The sequence below is a fragment of the Anastrepha obliqua genome, chromosome 1 (genome assembly GCF_027943255.1).
Source record: "Anastrepha obliqua isolate idAnaObli1 chromosome 1, idAnaObli1_1.0, whole genome shotgun sequence".
Taxonomy (NCBI): domain Eukaryota; kingdom Metazoa; phylum Arthropoda; class Insecta; order Diptera; family Tephritidae; genus Anastrepha; species Anastrepha obliqua.
Genome location: NC_072892.1, coordinates 142,007,442 through 142,023,811, shown reverse-complemented (window position 1 = coordinate 142,023,811; position 16,370 = coordinate 142,007,442). Strand labels below are relative to the sequence as shown.

The 16,370-nt window shown below is 37.9% G+C and overlaps 1 protein-coding gene across 1 annotated transcript in view; it reads left to right on the top strand.

Moving 5' to 3' along the window:
• Positions 1-7,388: 7,388 nt before the first annotated feature.
• The window catches only part of LOC129237555 (putative uncharacterized protein DDB_G0286901), a 179,671-nt gene continuing 170,689 nt past the window's right edge, over positions 7,389-16,370 (top strand). Inside the window, exon 1 of the mRNA XM_054872375.1 lies at positions 7,389-7,604. The gene's annotated coding sequence lies outside the window, so the exon portion shown is untranslated. The remainder of the gene's footprint in view (positions 7,605-16,370) is intronic.

Here is a 16,370-nt window from a genome sequence, read left to right as displayed (position 1 = left end):
CCTAATCGCTTTGGACGCAAGACGATGCTGTGCGTTTGGTGGGATCAGCAGGGTGTCGTTTACTATGAGCTGTTGAAACCTGGTGAAACTGTTAATTCTCATCGCTACCACCAACAACTCATCAAATTGCGCCGTGCTTTGCGTGAAAAAAGGCCTCGTTATGAACAAAGACATGAGAAGCTGATTTTCCTCCACGACAACGCCCCAGCGCACTCTTCAAGAATGGTCCAAAACTACTTGGAGACAATCAATTGGGAGGTGCTACCTCATCCCGCTTATTCACCAGACCTGGCCGCTTCGGACTATCATCTGTTTTCATCGATGGGTCACGCGCTCGCCGAACAGCACTTCGATTCGTACGAAGACGTCCGGAAATGGCTTGACGAGTGGTTCGCCTCGAAAGATGAAGAATTCTTTTGGTGTGGTATACACAAATTGCCCGAGAGATGGGAAAAATGTATAGCTAGCGAGGGCAAATACTTTGAATAAATTATTTTTTTGCTTTCTATAAAAAAAATGGGTTTTTTTTTTACTAAAAAACAGCGGATTTAAGCTTATACACCGGTATATATATATAATTGCCACGTACACTCTTTTTGGGTGTTTGTCCGAGCTCCTCCTCCTATTTGTGGTGTGCGTCTTGATGTTGTTACACAAATGGAGGGACCTACAGTTTCACGCCGACTCCGAACGGCAGCTATTTTTTATGAGAAGCTTTTTCATGGCAGAAATACACTCGGAGGTTTACCATTGTCTGCCGAGGGGCGATCGCTATTAGAAAAATGTTTTTCTTAATTTTGGTGTTTCACCGAGATTCGAACCTATGTTCTCTCTGTGAATTCCGAATGGTAGTCACGCACCAACCCATTCGGCTACGGCGGCCGCCGGGCACGGCAAATAATGCTTGAAATAAACCAAGAATCTAGTCTACAGGTGTCCAGAAAGCTTGTAGGAAGGCGACTTAACAAAACCCAGCTGTTTGGCCGCATAAGCAGAAAAAAACCACTCCTCTCAAAAAGATATATCAAACACTGACTTGCCTTTGCAAAATCCCACAAAGACAAATCTATTCAGTTTTGGAAAAACGTACTTTGGACCGACGGACCCAAAATAAATAGGATGGGACCAGATGGGAAAACTATTGTATGTCGTCCAAAAAATCAAGCGCTAAATCTGGGTTTACCAAAAAGACGATTAAACACGGCGGTGGACGCATCATGGTTTGGGGAGCTTTTTTTTGGCAAGGTGTTGGGCCGATTTTTCACGTGGTTGGTAAAATGGATAGATTTCAGTATCTGAATATACTCCGGAATGAAATGGAGCCATTTGTGTTTGAGTTTATGCGATTAAATTGGACATTTGATCCAAAGCATACTGCAAAGACAGTGAAGCAATGGCTCAGAAGAGAAAAAATTAATGTACTGGATTGGCCGGCGCAGAGCGCTGATCTCAATCCAATAGAAAATTTGTGGAATAATATTAAGGTCAAAATCGCTAACAAAAATTTTAAAAATTTTGATGATTTGTGGGCCGCAGTTGAGGAGACTTGGTACTCAATTCCAAAGGAAATATGCCACAAGCTTGTAGAAAGTGTGGAGCGACGGCTTGAAGAAGTAATCAAAAACGGTGGATATGGTAAAACAATATTATTACTTAACTATCTGATTTGTTTACTATTTTTGCTTTCATTTGGAATTTTTTAGGATGTGCCATTTATGTGTCCAGGAGGTTTCGAGAGTTACCAATGTTCTCGTAAATTAAATCAGAACTGAAATTCTTTTTGACCATATTTTTGTTTTAAAGTGGAAGTAAATAAATTTTTTATTTTTTATGCTGCTTTTTTCCAATAAAAAATAATTATTTAAAAACATATTCAACTCTTTGCTTTCAAAGTCTAAATGTGCTATTTATATGACCATGGCTGTACATGAATCGCTCACAGTACAAAAATTTTGCCAATTGTGAAATGAAAATGCCCAATTTCTTAATGTAGTAAAATAATTTGAACTATGCACTCTTATGAGGTTCCACTAAAAATTAAAGACATTAGAAATATAATAACCAAAATTCTTGTGAAAAAAAATAAATAACCAACTTTGATGAAAAATAACCAAAATGGCAACACTGCCACTAATACAACCGACCGACTTCAGCATGGTTTGTGCAAAGAGTGAATAATTTTTATTTTCTTCTTTTGCACGGTTGATTTTGCTTTGGCTTTGCTTTGTGTGATTGCTTAAAAAAAACTACACACACAACTGTAAGAAATGTGAAAGTGTTGGTGGAATAGCGTGTAGAATGAATGAAAAGCAGAGCGAGCTAAAGGAAAGAACACATTTTGTTGTGGTTCTTCAATTGAAAACGAATTGACTTTTTCTCCTCCTCCTACTGCTCCTCAATTTCTCTCTCCCGCTCTCCCAGGCAGCAGGTTGTGTCAAATCTGCTGCTACGAGGAATGACGTTAGCGTCGACGTTAGCATCGTTGTTGGCAGATACTCGCTCTGTCCCACTGTCCAAACGACGGATAAGCAAACAATCGTGTATTGGTACGATCATTTACGTTATGCTTGTGTTTTTTTTTTGTTTTTTGTGTCTACAAGAAGAAATACAACATTTATACATACATACATATGTAGTATAATACAATATAAATATATTCTTGTAAAGTAGCGTAAAAAACATTATTTCGGGGAACAAGCACACGAAGAGCGATAAGATAGATTAGCTAGTGATAATATCATGAATGAAGTCAAATAAGTGTCCAGCATGCAAAGTGTCGAGAACTGTTTTGAAATTATTTAGTTCCGAGTAGAGTGTTGAAGAACTGGTGTAAAAAACAAAAAAAAAAAAAAGTAACAAAATAATTTGTAATGAAATTAATATTGAAATGCGCTAAAAATGTCATTATCGTATGTATGTATGTATTCATGCTGCAGTAAATGTCACTATACGTTTTTAAAAATCATAAAATATTTCCATGCCTGTGATCTTTTTCAAATTTCTTATCTACTCTGAATTACTTGCAAGGCAAATTCTGCACAAAAAACATCGGCTTTGTTAACCTTCTCCGCATTCAATCAAGACACCAGTTTGCCATTTTCAGCAACTGCAATAAGGAAGCTCTTAATTCTATGTTTCTGGATTTAAATTCAGCGTCAGTTACTCCGTTACTGAGACTATGACGGCTAAATTATCTGCATATGCAGTCAGCTTCGGTCAATCCTTTAGTGCAGAATTTTATTAGTCTCTAGTGTCCATAGCAGTAGTGACATAAAACCTTTTCGAGAAGCGCCTTGATTTGATTCTTTTATTTCACGTCCAAAACATAACTCTAGTTTTTAGATACCACTTATAGCTAATATGAAAAGTTTTATAAACATTATGAGTTAAATTCAAAAAAAGAGTTTGGGAATTCATAAAATTCATTCTTTGACACCGAAAAGTAAAGCGGCGAATTCTCTTAGAGCGCGGGCTACTACAGAAATGGGCAGGATACTCGATACCAGCACACAAAGGAATAGAAGGAAATGAGGTATTCGCTTGCCGAGATTTAGCACGTCAGAAATATATCCATCATTCTGCGTTCTGAAAACGGAAATAAATGAGGAAATAGCTCCGGAAACGCAATAGATATAGGAACACTTAACCTCGTACAAAACTGTCAAAATTATACTAAGGACTTGGAATACGAAAACTACAAACTTTATTTTATCACTCTCTAGAAAAGACTGCAAAATATTGCAGAGTACTGACGGGACATTGTCTCGCCCCACATCACACAGCCAAAATGGGATTAGTTCAGAGCGATGCGTGTAACACATGCAATGCTAGGGTTACTTTGGAACACCTACTTTGCCACTGCCCTGCTCTTTGTAGGGCTCGACAAATGTGCCCAGAATCAATTTATTTTAGATCCTTGAAGAAAGTTGCTGACAAAAGGCTGAACGGCTTATTGAAATTCGCGAAGAGGTGCATTAAGAATTACATAAAATAACATCTTCGGCTCCAAATACATAGCACTGGTAACACAAAGGACCCTAGAGGTCTAAGTGAGATCTTTTTAAAAATCAGCCAGCACTACCTAATCTAACCTTACCACAGGTAGGCCAGATAGCCAAAATGCTGGTGGTAGAGTAATTTGTTCTATTAAAATATAAAAAAGTAAGTTTACAAACATAAATATCCAGTTAAATGAAAATATCGTTATATTAGTCGTATGTACATCAAAAAAATCGTAATTGCCTATAATCCGTAAAAACATTTGGCATCACTGTTCAAAAAATATATAATCAAGGTTTGCAGCGGTAAGAAAAGTTTATATTTTGTTTTCAGTATTCTGAAAGTGTGTTGCATGTTATCAACAAACGGCTCCCTTGTTGACATTGCCTTTAATATTTACGGTCGTTAATGCAGATTTCATTTGAAACTAATTCATAAGCGCATATAAAACTGTGCGCTTTTTGCTTCATACAAATTTTAAACGCAGACGCATATGCGCGTACAATCTACTACACAGATATCGTTTTTAAATGTGTAGAGATTAACTTCCAGTTTGGTATGTATTTTCATATATTTTAACATTTACTGAGAATTTTAGATAACCACACATGCACTCTCACTTTTTGGTTTGTTATCAGCAGTCGTAGCTTTACGGTGGCTTACAGCTGTACAAAATCAGTGTGGCCAAAAAGCACCCAAACAATACAGCGGACATAAAAAACATACCAGCAAATATGCATACTATTATAATACAACAAAATAGTGAGTCAAACTTACACATATGTATATATGTATGTATGTAGCTAGCATCCAATTTGAACGAATGAGAGACGAACCGAACGATCGCAACAACGCAGCCGTGCGAAGGCGAAGGCGACGACGCGACGATGACTGCGACGTTAGCAGCGACTGCGCGGCAGAGTTTTAGGGATAGGAGAACATTGAAAGAACAGCAATGCGGCCGAAATCAGTTGATAGCGACACTCTGCGTGCGGCAAAAGTATAAAATTTTATAAACGGTCGAATTGGAAAAGGTGAATTTTGTTTTTAGCAATAAAAATATATAGTAATTTAACCAAAGCGCGTGTAATGTACAAAAACAAAGACGAAAAATTCAAAATCTAAGTAAATTAAAGAAAAAATAAAAATAAAATAAAATTGTGGAAAATTTGCAAGAAAATCGAAAGCAATTAATAATAATTTTCTAAATGGCAAAGTGAAAAAAAAGATATGTATATATTTACGTAATTTCAAAAAGAGCGTCAACTTTTGTCTAAAAATTTCTATTTCTAAGAAAACAAAAGTGAAAATTAAATGTAAATCACAACATACAAACAATTATAAATAAAAATAACAATAATAACTAAGTTCCGGAGTGGTTAAAGAAAACAAACTGCACACACATACATGCATGTATGCATGCCAGGCAATATTGAATGAATAAAATTTTTAAAAATAAAACGTGCTAAAAAAGTAGTATTTTGCAACGTGTTGGCGGTTTGACGATAATTTTCGTTAAACTCAAAAAACCTACATAAACTGCAGTTTCGAAGTACAAACTTGTGTACATTTACTAATCCGACCAACAGCAACAATAAAACTATATAGACAGCGCCAACAGCAGTGGCAGCGTCAAAAAAATCAAATTGTCTCTTGATATCTATCTACTTACACACATACACACACATACATACATAGGTAGATACAACATACAAACTTGCGACCACAGCTTAGTTGCATATGTGCACATTTCGAACGCCGGCGGTGTAAAACGAGATACGGCAACGTCGTTGACAACAACAACAATTAGAGAGCCAGTCAGCTAATCCCACCGGCTCGTCGGAACGTCCGTCAACCCCTCAGCCAGTCAGCGAGTCAGTCCGTCAGTGCGTCAGTCAGCCAGTCGACCACGCAGTGTGCATACGCAGCAGGTACCTACGTATTTTGTCGTAAATCAGATTCGTCGAGTCTACCTACTTACCTACCTACTGGCACTATTGGAGCGCCCAAAAACAACTGATCGCAATAAAAGTAAAAATCATCAGCAGCTACAGCAATAACAACAAACAAGTGTAAGGAATAGCAACAATTTAAGACGCACAGTTCATCCAATCTGAGTTGCGATTCGATCGGTTGCAAATGCACACAGACATACTTACGTACACAGTTAGTTTGTTGCTCGGCGGAGAATTTTGAGAGTAGTCAGGGGAAAAAGTTTGATTTACGAAAAAACGAAGGAACTCTTGGAATGGTGGGAGTGAATTAAAAGTAGATGCGTTGAAAAAAAGCAAAATACTGTGAAAATTAACAACAAACACATACTCAAGATTTGATGACCAACTATATTAAATTCTTGTTGGTTTGAAGTTAACAGCGAAAAATAGTGCAATTTTAATACTGATTTCGATGTAATATTTGAGTTTTTAAGAAAAGTGTAGATCTCATTCAAGCGAGATCTCCTACCCAAACTAAACAAAAACAAAAAAACCTTTTTGCTGCACAATCTGCGCTAATTTGCACTGGCCACCCTAACTCTAAGAGCATCACAAAATTAAACTACAAAATTGAAATTGAAAATAATAATTACTGAAAATCGACACTTCAAAAAGTCAAATAAGTTTATTGAAAAAAAAAAATTAGAATAATTTTTAATTGAAAACACTGTTGGCAGAATCGTGGCGTTTCGTGCATGACATCAGTAAAAGATCGTATAAAATTGATAAAAAATTTGTTATATTCAACTTAATGTGAACAATTCTGAAATATTGGAAACAAATATTTTTCACTTCCAAAAGTGCGCGAAGAATCAGTAATTTGGCGCGCTCCTTAAGAGATCAAAGCAAGAGCCAGCGAAAATTAAGCAAATTTCTTATTGTTCTAAGAAAATTGTGGAAATCAGCGTTTTATTAAATTGCCAAAGAATTCAGAATAGTAAAAAAGAAAAAAGCAAACAAAGTTTTAAGATAAATCCAGTTTTGAGTGTAACAAAGTTGGTGTAAAATTTTCGCGATCAATGTAAGATCACCGGAATGTTTACAAATAAAAATTATTTGTGAGTTGCTTCTTTTGGCTAGCAAATATTTGAGGTGCTTCTAAAAAATTATGCAATAATATTTTAAATTGTTTAATAACATAAATTTGTATCTTTCGTAATTTTGTATATTGCAAAGTTTGAAAGAAAATTTAAGAGGTCAGTGTGGGTTCCACTGAAAAAATTTTATGCAATGAATAACTAAGATATTAAAAATATTGTGTAATCGAAAAATATAAAAGAAGACATTACAAAAAAATTAAAAAATTAATAAAAAATTAAATAAAATAAAATCAGTGCGCGTTCATTTATAAAACCAAACGAGAGTTAATATTATATAAAGTAATAAATAAAACAAACAAATTCTGAAAAGTGTGTTCTTACAAAACACTGTTGTTTAAACACGATTTCAGGCAGAAAACTATTTATTACTCAACAAGGCAGTCTCCTGTTCCTGTCAGTTCCATACACCCCGTCTAAATCTATACATTCGCTGCAAATTTAGCAACATTCGTACTTTTCCAAGGCAGTGATACGAGCAGCGTCGCTTATCGTGCAATTTAGCCAACTAGATGTGAGTGTTTTCATTGTATATATGTACATGTAGCGACTATCGCCTCTGCAAATTGTACAATAAAATATTTTTCCTAACATAAAATGTTAACTTCTTCCCCTCAAGCAATATGTTAATAGCTCTTTACGGTTACCTTTCATTTGGTTATGTTCTCTCTCTTCTCTATTGCAGCCCGATCATTAGAAAAACGCACGTTTTTCTCATAGTGAGAAACTGATAACTTAAAACTTAAATTTTGGCTTATTTAGTTTTAATATTTATTTATTTATACTGTTACGCACACACATCAAAAGGCTAAACTAACTATTACGTGTGTGTATGTGTGCATCTATATATGAGAGAAATACATGAGAGTGTGAGTCATAAGTGTGCCAGCGCCAAGATGAGTCCTTAAAACTGTGTATCAATAGCTGGTTTGGACTCATCAGCCACTTAGCGAATTGCGACTACAACAACAATTACTTGTTGCATATTTGTGAGCACTGAGTTGTATATCAACTCCATGCGAGCAAGAAAGAATGAACAAAACCTAAGAAATACGTAAATATTTATATATAAAATATAAAAATGGACTAGGAAAGATTAAAAGGTTCCCTGTCCCCATATAATAATGCCACAGAAGAGCTCTACGCCCAATTTCGTTTTTTTTCCTACGTTAGAACTAACATTGCAGGTGCGAGCTTTTGAAAGATTTTAGAAAAAAATTAGTGCAAAAACAACAAATTTTTCTTTTCATATTTGATTCATGAATGTACTCGAGCAAATTCAATGCAGTACGTTTTATGAATCAAAAGTTTTGCTTATGACCGGTCTAAATATGTACGAGTATATCAAACCCGTGGCGAAAAGATTTTCAATGATGTGGGCAATATCAGACCGTTAGCCGGCTCTCAGCGAATTTGATTGAATCAGTTTATGGGCTGACGTAGTAGGGGTAATGAATCGGTTTGTTTACGAAAAAACTAAGAATGTGTTAGTGATATACGAAAAAAGTTAATGTCACTTCGACTGATTGGACGAATGTGTGAATACATATATGTGAAATGATCGTGGAGAACTCGGCTGGCGAATCACCCCCGTGACGTGCCATCCGAAGTTCTCCTCACAATTTTGTTTTCAAGCATAGTTATTGGCCGAGCCTAGTAATCTATATAGATAGAGTCAGTTGCTGGATTTTTGCATGGTGAATTTTCTCAGTTGAGTTTTATTGGGGAAATGAAACGGGTTTGTATTTTCCCTGTTTACTATTAATAATGACCCACCTGGTAGCATAGCAAAAACATAGTTCAGTGCGGATGTCCGAAATCTTTGCCACAATTCATATACATATATCATATTTGTGGTACCGAAAGTTAAAACAATTTACTAATGTTTTGTTCAGTTTTGTTGTTAATTAAATGCAGTTGAAATGGGAAAAGGATCTAAATATACGGCGTAAGCAATTCGCGGAATGTTAGAAGATGGCGAAAATGTGTGGCATTTTAGTAAAAGAGATGAATACAAGGTGGGCTATATAGCGTTTGCTTTTTGAACCACCTATTTTTTTGAGAAGGGTAACACAAATAACATGTCAAATGTGGTCATAATTTACTTAAAGGTTTGACATTTACGAAATGGGACGCTATACGCTTGAACAAAATTGGGAAATATTGAAAACCTATTTCCAAAGTGGGGAGTCTTCTTCTTCTTTTCTGATTTTCACATCGGTGGCTACGTCAATAAGCCAAATTGTCGGATTTGGGGCTCAGAAAATCCACACGTTACTGTAGAGAAGCAAATGCATCCACAACGAGTCACTTTTTGGTGCGGTTTTTGGTCTGGCGGCATCATCGGGCCGTTTTTTTTAGAAAATGAGCGAGGAGCTGCGGTTACAGTAAATGGCGAGCGTTACCGTGACATGCTCAACGAGTTGTTTTCAAAAATTGAAGAGGATGACATGGACGACATTTGGTTTCAGCTGGACGGTGGAACTTGTCACACTGCCAAAGTTAAACTCGAACTTTTGGATATCGTTTTTGAATTCCGATATCAATTGGCCGCCTCGGAGCTGTGATTTAAGCCCGTTGGACTATTTTTTGTGGAGAGCCGTTAAGGAAAAATGCTATGCGAACCATCCAGAGACGATTGATGCTTTAAAACACGAAATCGAAGTTGCCATTCATGAAATTGGAGCCCAAACAATCGAAAATGTGCTTAAAAATTGGGTTGGTCGAATAACCTACTGTAAAGCCAGTAGTGGCAGTCACAATGCACAATGTTCAATCTTCAAAATAAAAAAAAAGTTTGAAAAAATATTGATTAGTTTTTTTTTTATAGCCGATTCAAAAAGCAAATTTTACATGGCCCACCCTATATTTACCGCATGAGAGTGGTGCTTATGACTTAGATACCTCAAAAGGTGAAGCAGAAGACATCACTTTGATAGCAGATGAAGTACAGATTTCGCAGGATGAATTAAACCCAAATTTAAGAGAACCAGAAGACACAAATTTAGCGTCGCTTCAGAAGCTATTGCAGAATCTGAAGTACAACGGCTATGCTAAGATATTTTGCTTACTGGACGAGAAATATTTATAAATAATTAGGTGTCCTGGATATTCAATTAATTTTGGATTCTATTTTAATTGGCGCAGAAGCGGAAGCAGGTGATATTAGCGTCATAAAAATTTACGAATATTTTGTTTCTAATGATAGAGATTTTCGCTTTTTATTGCTCAGCTTTATTGACGCATATTCAAGCTAGTATTCGAAAAATGGCAATTTTGTAACTTATATAGTATGATATTTGCATGCCCGAATCAAATGGTTCTCATTCATATTGTTCATAACAGTATTAGTTGCAGCATTCAGAGAAAAAATGGTGTCATGAGGATGCCTAACTACGCCTCTTGTATAGTAATCCAGACGATTAAGGTATGGAGATTTAGGCGGTCATGACTTCGTTGTTATGTGGCCATGCAAATTTTTAGCTTTGTGTGAAGGAGCAGAGACTTGCTGAAAGATGTTCAGGATGTCACTCCGTACACTATCAATCCAGCGTTTCTCTACTGTCTCTAGAACCACGATATATGCAGCAGAATCCATTGGACTTCCTTGCGTACAACACTAAAACCACAACAGTGGCTGGAAACTTCGTAAGCAGGACGACAGGAACCTCTGTAGGATTGGAACAAAGCTATCTGTCGTTTTGGTCATTTCTGTGGTTGGTCATTTGGTCTTGGTCAAAATTTTTTTCGTCAGAAAAAAAATCCATATTATCTCAGGCGTTTAATGGTGTTTAATTTTGTTTAGACGGCATTTTTATCGGATAACTCACTGTTCTCGAATTTTCTCCGACATAAACTGTCTTCCACCACGTATAATGCAGGATTTACAGCGGAGATCCTCATGGACAACTCGATGGATAAGACATTCAGAAGCATTAAACTTCCTCGCAAGGACCCTCGTTGGTTTTGAAGGATCCTTGTGAATGATCGCTCACCCTTGTGGAATAAATTCTGCAGATCGGACAGTGTCAAAACGTTCCTCGTGTTTTTACGTTTTGCAACAAATTCCGCATCGCCGCCTGATGTTTCCAATGCACGGTGAACGGCTTATGAACGAATGAACAGGAGCACTTAAGAAAATTAGAGATTTCTAAATCGGTGTGATTTGCGCTAATAACGACGACAACTGCATGCCTTTATTGAGTTCAGTTGCACATAGTTTTCCTTGCCTTATTTGAAAAAGTGGAAAAATAAAAATAAAATGTTTCGGGGAGTTATAGCCTACAGATTGAGAAGATTGGGACAATGGGGTAATATACAATAGAAGCGGAATAAGTATCTATACTGATGGTTCCAAGCTAAATGAACAAGTAGGCGGAGGCCTTCACACTGAAGAATTAAACGCCAACATCTCATTTCGGCTACCGGAACACTGTAGTGTATTTCAAGCTGAAATTCTGGCTATCAGGGAAGGCCTGCTAGCCCTAAATAAAAGTGTTCTCACCACAAGAGACATAAACATATATTCAGATAGCCAATCGGCCCTGAAAGCTTTAAAATTGCCTAATATTAACTCGAAGACAGTAAACGAATGCATCGACGTTTTGACAGAACTATCACAGTACTTTGGAATAAACCTGCTCTTGGTGCCGGGTCATAGAGACATAGGGGGCAACTGCAAAGCACATGAACTAGCGAAATTGGGTACCACATTACCGATCCAACCAGACAAAGCGAACATACCTATACCTTTAGCAACTTGTAAGATGCTTATAGACAAACACACTATCGAGCTGCCAACGGGCAATGGACTCAGTCCCTGACCTGTGTAATAAGTAGGATGACGTGGTCAGAATGGGACATGGGCCGCACAAACCGTCTGTTGAAACTGAACAGGAAGGACATGAGAAATCTTCCTGGGGTGCTAACAGGGCATTGTGTGATTGACAGGCATGCCAGTAGATTGCGAGCACCCCATAATGACTATTGCAGAAGCTTTAACGACATTGAAGAAGAAGAGACTATAGAACACTTTCTATGCGGGTGCATGGCTTTGGATAGAAGAAGGTTCAATATTTTAGGAAAAAGTTCCCTGAATAACTTGGCAGAAGTTGCCAATTTAAAAATAACAACCCTTGTTAGATTTATTAAAGTCACAGGCTGGTTCAATGAGGACAATGTAGAGTGAGGAGAGGGGGCAGCCCTGGTGGTATCACAATGGCCATACAGGAGGCCTAGGGGTATCAACTGACAACCACTATACCTACCTACCTACCTATAGCCAACATATATGTATGTATGTCCACAACTACAATATGCACCCTGTATGTAAAATTTATAAATACACATTTTTGAAACTAGAAAAACTCAAAGCGCCGGGTACATATTAAGAAGATGTTTAGTGAAAACTTCCATATATGTAAATATAATAATCGGTTGTATGCATGGAGGTTCCTGAAAACTCTACCTACACATAAGCAAGTACAGCACAACAACAACAGCAGCCTTTAGTAAACTTAACAAAACAAAAAAGTAAAAGGAAAATGAGAAGCAACAGAAACAAAAAACGAAAGCAGCAACATCTTTGCGATATGCACACAAACACCGTCACATTTCCCTCCACTTCTACATCTCTTTTTGGTCCATAGTACGTTGTGCTGCTGTGTGCGCAAACTGATCGTTCTTAGAGTCGCTTCAGCAGGAGTATAGTGGCATCTGTTAGGTCTCTGATTACCGTCGGTTGTACACATGTGACCCTTTTTTATGGCCGCTGCCACATGCACATGTTCCACTGTGAATCCAACGCGTTAGCACTATCGATCGCTGATCGCACCACACTCGCGCACTCACTTACATGCAAGAGTATTTATGAATTTCTGTTAGCAGTTTGTTGATCGCATCAAGTGGATGCCAACAGCAGCTGTAAGCAACCATCAAAAATCCGCATCGACAGCTTGCCTGCAGTGATTCCTGCTACCATTGCTGCAGCTTCTGCATCTTCCACATATGTATGTGTGTGTGTGTGTGTGTGTGTGTATTCACACATACATATATGCACATGCATGTAGCGCTATTGATGAAGCAAATTGACAAGGCAAATGACCAAGTGCATCCAAATGTGTGCCCCTCATATGGCTTATAATTGTTTTGTAGCGTAACAAAGTGCTGATGATAGGGTCCGGTTGGCTACTTTTTTTTGTTAGTTTTTTGTTTTGTGTATGTAGTCGAGCCGCTTCCTTGGCGCTCACTAATATCTACACAAAGCTAAGATGATAATCATTAACATTGCCTTGATAAGTTTAGCTGCTTTGATTTTCTGTTGTTTGTTCCTTTTGTGGTTTCGAGTAGCTGTGTAAAATCGTTTTGTTGAATTAAATTTTATTTTTCACCCATTTCTGTTGGTTTTAACTGTACTTACAAACTACGTAAAACCTTTTTTTTTTCATTAAACACTCGCAGCGCTGCATATTTACGTGCCACTCCTCTCGCGCCTCTTCCGCATCCGACGATGTTGTTTTTTATATTCAGGCATTTTTAATTACATGCACCTGATGACCCTTTTTTCTCGGTATGTGAATGACTGGCTGCCCGGTAATACACAAATCAAATCAGGTTTATGTTTAGATCAACACAAAACAAGTCTTCTTTTTACATAATGTTGGACTACCTCAGAGGGATGTTTAATTTATTCATATAATAAAAACATAAATTTGTGTGTATGTATGCGTATATGTAGTATGTGTCGCTTTGCATGCGCTCACTGGAATCCGATCAAGATAATATGGCTACTAATTTGAAGTTGTAATTAATTTGGTGAATATCGTAAAAAACAGTTTGTGCCTACAGCCATTTGATTGTTAGGCTGGCGAAGACCGCTCGCTAAGCAAGGTCGAAGAAAGAATAAAGAGGAGTAGCTAAGCTATCAGCTACATAGCTCCCACTTGCACATTAAGGGATGATCAGGTTTTATGGCAATAATTGTGTGCGAAAACAAAATTAGCCACTACCAGCCTTCTATGCAAGCCAAAAGCGTTGGCGAAAAGTCTCTCACAAAGAGAAAAAATAGCAAATAAGTTAACGAACGGGAAATTTGCTGTCACTGGTAAAAGCCGCTTGAAGTGCAGATATCAACTGAGTTTATTAACAAATTTTTGTTCACAAAATTACCATGAATTTTCTTTGTATACTTCCGTTTTTTGCTGCTAAATTTTGCATTTTATCGTTTCTGAATAGGTAGGTAGGTAGGTGAAAGTTGAAGTGCCAGTCTGGCACTCCCCAAGTAGCACTGAAACGCCGTTTTGACACCATTATGAGACCTCCAACAGGCAGATAACGACAGCCAGCCAGAGCTGTTGATATAATGGAGAAGATTGATGGGATCTGGGTTGGCGCACTGCCCCAGGCTGTTGAAGAAAGGAGCACCCAGTGACGTTTCTGAGTATAAACTGCAAATTTAAAATCGGTGGATGAACAAAAAGACACAAAATACCAGATACCAGACGGGCCCTCACAATTTTTGAGTAATGGATAATTTTTTAGTGTTAATGAACGCCTCCATTTTTTATATTTAGTTATAGTTTTTGAGTCATCGAATATGACCTACCCTATGATCAAAAAGTACCGGGAATGTTTAATTTAAACGAACCGTGCACGTGGGAACCGGTCCCTATTTTTTTCTTATGTTTTCGGGCCAGACAGTCAATAACTAATATTATTTATCCGTTTTGAATCGTTTAAGAGATGCTGTACGTCGCAAACGGCCGGAAGAATTCTTGGATTTTGCATGATGTTAATGCGTCATCGCAGCGAGCCCAAATCGTGCTAGATTATTTGACCAAACACTTAGTAAATACCATCGTGCAAGCACCGTATTCACCTGGTATGGCCCCGTGCGACTTCTATTTGTTTCCCAAGTTGAAGTTACCATTTCGTGGAGGGAGATTTCAGTCGATAGAGGAGATCAAAGAGAATGCGTCGAAGGAGCTGAAGGCTTCGTCGGCCTACCAGGGGTGCATGGAGGTCTGGGTTAAACGTTGGCACATGTGGGTTGCGTCAGACGGGTCATATTTTGAAGGAGATAAAATGAATTTGCCCGAAATTTAACTCTGCTTTGTTTTATTTAAACAAACACGATACTCTCTGACCATAGGGTATGTCACTATTAAACTGAAATTACGGTTTTGTTTTTTAAGTTTTATTTGCTGTCGTTTTTTTGGTGGATAGTTGAGGTTTATACATTTTTGATATATAAGTAATTGACACGCACTTCTTTTGTTAGGGGCTAAGTATCTTCTTCTTCTTGATTGGCACGATTACCTTGACACGATTTTGGCCAAGTTTAACAATGAGCGCTAATAGAGTATTCTTTGTGCTAACCGGCGCCAGTTGGGAATACAAAGCGAAGCTAAGTCCTTCTCCATTTGATTTTTCCAACCCAGAGGGGGCCTACCTCTGCAAGCACCAGCTAGTACCGCATCGAATAATTTCAAAGTCGGAGCGTTTGTATCGTAGCCGCTGAATCTTTATTCGCTGCCGCATAGCGTTATGTCGCCATAAACCTCATTGTTCCATTGCCTGTGATATTCGCCGCCGTCAACATCCAAAGGTACAAAAATCTTCCCCAGGATCTTTCTCTTAAACACCTCAAGCGTCGCTTCTTCGGATGTTGTCATCGTCCACGCTTCTGCACTATACGTTAGGACGTGCATGATGAGAGCCTTGTAGACCTTGTAGAGTGTTAGTTTTGTTCGTCGAGAGAGGACTCTACTACTCAGTTGCCAACTTAGTCCAAAGTAGCACTTTTTGGCAAGAGAGATTATCCGCTGTATTACAAGACTGACACTATTATTGGTGTTTTAACTGATTCCAAAATAAATGAAGTATTTTACAACCTCGAAATCATAACTGTCAACAGTGACGTGGGTGCCGATACGCGAGTGCGCCGGCTGTTTCTTTGAAGACTGGAGGTACTTTGTTTTGTCCTCGTTCACCACCAGACCCATACGCTTAGCCTCTTTATCCAGTTTGGATAAGGCAGAACTAATCGTTGTTAAGGCCGATGATGTTAATATTATCGGCATACGCCAACAATTGTACGCTCTTATAAAAAATTGTGCCTGAGCGATTAAGTTCTGTGACTCGTACGATCCTCTCTAACATCAGGTTAAAGAAGTCACACGACAGCGAGTTACCTTGTCTGAAACCTCATTTGGTATTAAACGGCTCGGAGAAGTCCTTCCCAATTTCGACAGCGCTGCTGGTATTGAACAACGGCCTTTTG